This window comes from Berghia stephanieae, chromosome 2, assembly GCF_034508935.2.
Source record: "Berghia stephanieae isolate SIO BIC M18660-M18661 chromosome 2, UCSD_Bste_1.3, whole genome shotgun sequence".
Classification (NCBI taxonomy): Eukaryota; Metazoa; Mollusca; class Gastropoda; order Nudibranchia; family Aeolidiidae; genus Berghia; species Berghia stephanieae.
Window position 1 is genome coordinate 12260106 of NC_088361.1, and position 7500 is coordinate 12267605.

The window sequence follows — 7500 nt, forward strand, 5'->3', positions numbered from 1 at the left end:
ACAACAATAACAGCAACAGCAAAACCCAGAAAAACATAAAAATGTACAAACTAAGACTTAAAAACAGCAAACAAATGAACAACAAAATTCGCAGCAAAACATTGCACCTCCTCTTCCACCCCCCCCCCACCCACCCCCACCCACCAAAAAAAAAAAAAGAAGTGACGGGGGGATGTAATTTGTGCTGTTGTTGCTTTCTTGGCAAACACGGGGAGGTCCATGACATTATTCGCAGACGTCCCAGGTTTGAAAGTCTTTTTAAACCAAGATGAGGGTCATTTAAATCGATCGATATAATTTGAAGGACGAGTTTTCTGGCCAAATTTTTAAATACGTACGTGTTTTCCAGAGTATGGTAGTTGAGTGGTTAAACAAACGCTAAGAAAATTTAAAGTTTGAAAAAGTTTCGGGTCGTCGTTAACTCTCCTCTTACCGGCCATTTTCAGGATTTCCCCAAAACTTCACACCCAACTAACGCAAAAATATATTTTTTATCACTCAAACACAATAGCAGTAGAGTTCTTGCGATACACAATTTCTTTATCAAAACACGCTCTACAACATACTGTTCATTTTCTTTAAATTTTACGATGTACAAAAGAAATTTGAATTAGAAAAATGTTGGTTGTGTCGCAACGAATGTGACGGTTTTCCTATAGCTGGTATGGAGTGGGTTGAAGGTTTAAACGAATTTCATAAGTTCAAAATGGAGAGTACAATAAAGGGAGTAAAAATGACTCGTGGATAAGACACTTGAGCTTGAGCTTGTATATAGCGCAATATCCACTAAACGTGCTCAAAGCGCTTTACAGGGGGTCCCTGACCAACAGTAACAAGTAACACGTCGAATGAGCCATGACGCCTGTTAGGTGATATTACAATTTTTTCGGACAGAGACATCGCTGTTAACGGCCAGGTACTCATTTTTACACCCGAGTACTGTAAGAGAATGTGAGTAAAGAACCTTTTCCAAGGACTCAACTATGCCCCGAGCGAGGTTCTAACTCAGGGCCTTCCGATCCGAAAGCCAGTGTCATATCACAAGACCACATAGCCGCACAAAGTAAACAACACAAAGTAAACAACACAAAGTAAACAACACGAAGTAAACAACACAAAGTAAACAACACAAAGTAAACAACACAAAGTAAACAACACGAAGTAAACAACGTTTCAGCCTTAAGCCATTTTCTGGTAAACGTAGATAAGAAAAGGAAATATATTAAATTACATTTGCATTATGGTTTGTGGATGAGAAAAAAGAGGGTCCGAAAAGAAAACATTATAGATAAAAATGTAGGCACTTTTAGATTAAGTTGAATAGAGTGAGTATTTCTGTCTTATTGAGTCAAATATGATTATAGGGTATCGCTTCGTCAACTCATCATGGATATAGAGCAGTATAATTAGGTGCCCCAAACGTAAACAATAACAAGTTGCTAGTGATTAGGTGCCGGAAAAAATTTACGCACAATATAGGTCTCCCAATTTTGTAGTTTGAGTTGTAGGCAATACACTTTCAGTATTGAAAATATGTTTACATAAAATCTAACAGTTGCAGAAATAATAATATAAGACTAAATTATTCTGAAAATCAGGCTCCGAATAATTCTCGTTTTGTTCACTCCAGCGCAATAATTTGCTCTGGTCTAAAAATAGACAGACTGTAACTTTTGATAAATTTTACCTTTTGTTCCGTAAAATATCAATATCTAGACATTATTTGATGCATGATCGAGTATTTATGAATATGTGTTTCTTTTGCCACCTAACAGCCAAATTTTAAGGGTTATTTTTTTCTATAATTTACATTGGAACTTGAGCTGTCAAGACAGGAATTTGTGGTTTGCCATGTGCTTCTAGACCTTTGTTTACGTTTGGGGCACCTAATTATACTGCTCTATACAAGCAAATGTTGTGACAAGCTGTAGATTTCAGACGATACGATACCGGATGTCTGTGTTAGATTCGATTACAGCAATTGGAAATAAATGGACAAGACGGGGGAGAGGAGGATGATGATGATGATGATGATGATGAGGACGACGACGATGAGGATGATGATGATGATGATGATCATGTGCGGCTATGTGGTCTAGTGGTATGACAATCGTCTTCGGATCGGAAGGCCCTGGGTTTGAGTCGGCGCATAGTTGAGTCCTTGGAAAAGGCTCTATACTCACATTCTCTTGCCGTACTGAGGTGTAAAACGAGAACGTGGCCATTTACAGCGTTGTCTCTGTCGGAAAAATATGTAGCATCGCCTAACAGACATCATATCTCGTTCTACTCGTTTTGTATTGTTATTGGCTAGGGACCCCTAGAAGAGAGCTCTAAGCACGTTTAGTGGATATTGCGCTACATAAAAGCTAATTTTTTTTTACGTGACCACCTTCACAATCACTATCATCGCCACATCTATCTATTACTATATTATCATCACAATCATCTCCCAAAGACGATTCCATACGTTCTTCCCTTCTATCACACCACCACCACCACCACCACCACCACCACCACCACCACCACCACCACCACCACCACCGCCACATCTTCTTCTTCTTCTACTACTACTACTACTACTACTACTACTACTACTACTACTACTACTACTACTACTACCACCACCACCACCACCACCACCAACACCACCACCAACACCACCACCACTTCTTCTTCTTCTTCTACTACTACTACTACTACAACTACTACTACTACTACTACTACTACTACTACTACTACTACTACTACTACTACTACTACTACTACTACTACTACTACTACTACTACTACTACTACTACCACCACCACCACCACCACCACCACCACCACCACCACTGCTACGACAACTACTAATACCATCACAACCACCACCAAAACCACTAACACATTCCACCACCAACATCAGCACCAGCACCAGCACCATCTTGGGTACATCATCCTTCACACCTGTGCCTGTAATGAAGAGATTACCAGCCACCATCTCGTCCTTTATCAGGTTCATTCCCTCATGCATGTTATGACAAACGACGCGATGTAAGAACACGTAGTCTTAATGATCGGAACACTCGCTAATTAAACAGACATGCAGACGTGCCAAATCCTACGAATACTTCGTAGAAATACGACTTTTTGACTCCAGCTACAGAACTGCATTAAATAAAATTTCGGGGTGATCGTGACTCTACCGTATGAGCTATCCACGACCCCAAAAAAGTCGCTTCAAAACTTAGTCTTACTAGAGCCTCCTCACCCCGACTTCTTGAGGTCACGGGTTCAACACACACAAACGCCGCGAAATTTGTTAGCCAGCATTTAAGCTTAATAGTCAGTATTCTCAACACAAAAATGAAACATAGAAACGATTGAGACATTGATAGAGTCTTAATGATCGGAACACTCGCTAATTAAACAGACATGCAGAGCTGCCAAGCCCTACGAATAATTCGTAGAAATACGAATTTTTGACTCCAGCTACAGAACTCCATTCTTTGACCTCTTTGACTCAATAAATCTTATTTAAAAGGAAAGTTTAGTTCCTCAGAACCAATAATATTCACGGCTTACGACGATTTTTGGCTCGTGCTGATAGCAAATTATTTATTTATAAAGCTATTTAAAGTGGATTAAATTCTTTTCTTTTTTCCAGTTCCATTGGTAACTACGAATTTTTGAAATTTCAAGTTGGCAGCTCTGGACATGGCATGTTGTCTAATCATATTGTTTTGGGAAATCCCGATTACTACCTCTACATGAAAAACATCCAAGTATTCATCCTTGCCTTATGAGTATCAAAAAAATCCCAAAACAACAAAACAAATATTTTTTTTAAAAACAAGAAAAAAACCCCACACACACATAACACCCCACACCCTAATAAAAAAGAAGAAACAAAAAACAAAACAAGGAAATAATTTTACCCCCCCCCCCTCAAAAAGTTCCAAAAACAATCAAAACAACTTGAACTTTTCATACAGCGCAATATCCACTGAACGTGCTCAAAGCGCTTTACATATACAAGGGTTCCCTCGTCACCAGCAACGCTCAACATGCAGGACGAGACATCACTCCTTTTAGGCAATATTACAGATTTATTTTTATTTTTTTGGACAGAGACAACGCTGTTAACGGCCAGGTACTCATTTTACACCTGTGTACGGTGAAAAAATGTGAGTAAAGACCTTTCCAATGACTAATCTATGCGCCGCTTGGGACTCGAACCCAGAACTATCCGATCCGAAGGCAGTGTCATACCACTAGACCACATAGCGGCACGTATTGTTATGGGGAATCCCGATAATACCTCTACATGGAAAACATCGAAGCATTATGCATGGCGTATTCGTTCTTTCCTTGAGAGTTATAAGGTTCATTGAGGAAGAAGTGGAGGAGGAGGAGGAGGAGGAGGAGGAGGAGGAGGAGGAGGAGGAAGAGGGGAGGGAGATGAGGAAGAGGAGGAAGAGGAGGAGGAAGAGGAGGAAGAGGAGGAGGAAGGGAAGGAGGAAGAGGAGGAGGAAGAGGAGGAGGAAGAAGAGGAAGAGGAGGAGGAAGAGGAGGAGGAAGAGGAGGAGGAGGAAGAAGAGGAGGAGGATTAGGAGTAGTAGTAGTGGAAAGACAAGGAGAAAGAAGATGAGGAGGAAGAAGGGAAAGAGGGGAGGAGGAGGAGGAGGAAGAAGGAGGAGGAAGAAGAGGAAAAGGAGGAGGAAGAGGAGGAAGAAGAAGGGGAGGAAGATAAGGAGTAGCAGTAGTGTAAAGACAAGGAGGAAGAAGATGAGGAGGAAGAAGGGAAAGAAGGGAGGAGGAGGAGGAGGATGAGGAAGATGAGAAGAAGAAGGAGTTTAGGGGGAATGCAGATATACAGCAGAGAGCAAGAAAATCATGAAAAGAAAGTGTAACACAGAGACCCATAAAAAAAATCCGGAGATTATTTATACGGTATTCTAACCAAGCTCGTAAAATATTTCAGCTTTTATACGTCGATGATAAAATTTTATACTACCAAGTTTCCACGAATACTCTAGTGTTACACAAAATAATTTATAAAATTTACGCATCTCATAAAATCTTTAAAACTCGAGCTTTCACTTTCTTCTGACTCGACATTTTGCAGTTGATAGCAGTTGTAAAATTGTAATAATAATGGACAGGGCCGATCGGAGACCGTAAATCGACGCGTAATGTCATCGTTGATGCAACGACACGTTTCTAAACCAGGGTATGGAATGCGTGTTAACCCGTTAACTAGACTGCTGCCGTACGCTGGAAAAACCGTGAATTTAAAAATTTGGCCAGAAAACTCGTCCTTCAAATATCGATCTAATTAAATGACCCTCATCGTGCCAAAAACTCTCAATCCTGGGACTCAGATGGACCTTAGCTGATCACAGGTTTGAGAGTTTTTGCCGAGATGACGATCATCTAAATCGATCGATGTTTGAAGGACGAGTTTTCTGGCCACATTTTTAAATATTTGGTTTTCCAGAGAACGGCAGTTGGCTGGTTGAATGTATAACGTGTTAGACATCCAAAGATTTCACGTGGAAATTGAAAATCACCTTTGAAGATGTAAACGGGGTCACAGAAGCTGTATTGTCATTTCCTTGTGTGTCTTTCTCGGGGAAGAAAGACAATTTATGTGTATTGCCTCACCCTTATTGGATTTAGATCCAAACCGCCCATGCATAGAATGAATAACTTCTCACCTAAGCCAAACACCGAAGATGGCTGAACTAGCCTTTTACAAAATTATTTTTCTCATCTTCCTGCATCGCGAAAAGCAAACAACGTGGCTCAGTGGTACGGTCTTTAGTTCGGACCTGAAAGGTACCGAGTTCGATCATCCACCGCTGCGTTGTGTGGCCTTGAGCAAGTCACCTCGCCCTAGCTCAATTTGCGGCGCGGCATTGCGGCTGCCGCCTGGGTTATTCCAGTCTTCCCTTTGAATAGACCCTAGAGACAAATTTTCCCATATGGGACGAATAAAGGGAATTTTATCTTTTATTTTTTATTTGTATTATTTTTCTAAAGACAAAAGACGGAAAATTTTATTAGAAAAATTCAGTGTTTGTGGCAATTTAGTTATTTTAATAGACTAGTATAGCGGCCAACTCTGTCTTGATAAAATCATCTTCGGTGTTTAACTTAGGTGAGAAGTTTGAAGTTATTCATTCTATGCATGGGCGGTTTGGATATAAATACAATAAGGGTGAGGCATTACACACACATAATCTTTCTTCCCCGAGGAAGACATAAAATAAGGACTGTCTCAATTGGGCAATTAGAGAAAAACATGTACAGAAAAAATGAACTGTTTATATCTATGTATGGAAAGGGCCCTTGCAAATCCCAGGATTATGCTTTTTTGGATTGCAAAATATTTTTAAAAACCCCAAAACAAACAAGGAACAGAAAATCTTTAACGATAGATCATATGTTTAGCATCGTGATATTTTAGTCCAAACATACTGAAATGTATTTGGGTCATGCAGGTATTCTGTGTCAGGTCGTCCCATTTCAGCTCTGAGAAAAGTTGGTCGCTATGGGGTAAAATCTTACTTACTTATCCAAACCAGCGACCACCTGAGCTCTAGCCCTTCGGTCTTGTGCCATGACGTAGAAGTTAGACGTCTTTTGTAGTTGTTCCAGGTGACTATAAAGTGTGTTACTGATGCTTGGTGGGAGGAATGTGCATCTCAGGTCTTCAAGAGGTTGACATTCAAGCAAGTGGTGTGGGGTAAAATCCAAATGACAAAAGAGACATTCTATAAGTGAAGACTGGATTGACATAGGTGTCAGCGGCAGTGCCGCAACTCAAAGTGAGCTATAGCAGCAGCAGCTTCTAATGGTGCTCACACTACTATGTTATGACGATGGATCCCATCAGCAAATTCTTTACCGCACTCGTGCATCGTCGCAAACCCGCCCGGAAGCTTCGTCACAACACACCGTTCTTCTTCTTCTTCTTCTTCTTCTTCTTCTTCTTCTTCTTCTTCTTCGTTCCTCTGATGGACATCTATGGCTGCAGTCCGATATCTGCTATGAAGTCTGTGGTCCGCTTTAGGTCCTCAGCCTCACCATAGAGCTTTGTGTTGAGTGTTGTAGGGGTGACCCAGTGGTTCGAACGTTGCACGTTGTATAATGGGCAATCCATAAGAACATGTAAAGTGGTTTCATGGTCGGTTCCACATGGGCAATAAGGGGTTGTTCCAATACCTAGCTTTGTAAACAAACACATCGTTCAACTAGATGCTCTGCGGTTTCAGCCTCGTTACCACAAAGGGTACATACATGGCATGGGTACATAATATTGGACAGGTAGAAAGTCCCCACTGATGAAGCGATTTTGCCGTCAGGCAGGTTCTCGACAGAAGCCGATTCGCGCCACCCAGTGTCTTCTCTTGCTGGTGGAGAAGCGTGGCAACTTTTCCCCCCAGTTAGTGAGCTATGGCGAAGTGACTTGCTCGAGGCTACACAGCGCGGTATTTGAAGGACGAATTTTCT

General features: G+C 41.1%; 1 protein-coding gene across 3 annotated transcripts in view; it reads right to left on the minus strand.

The window, feature by feature from the left end:
• The window catches only part of LOC144964328 (slit homolog 2 protein-like), a 242125-nt gene that overhangs the window by 207147 nt on the left and 27478 nt on the right, over positions 1-7500 (minus strand). The window lies entirely within an intron of this gene.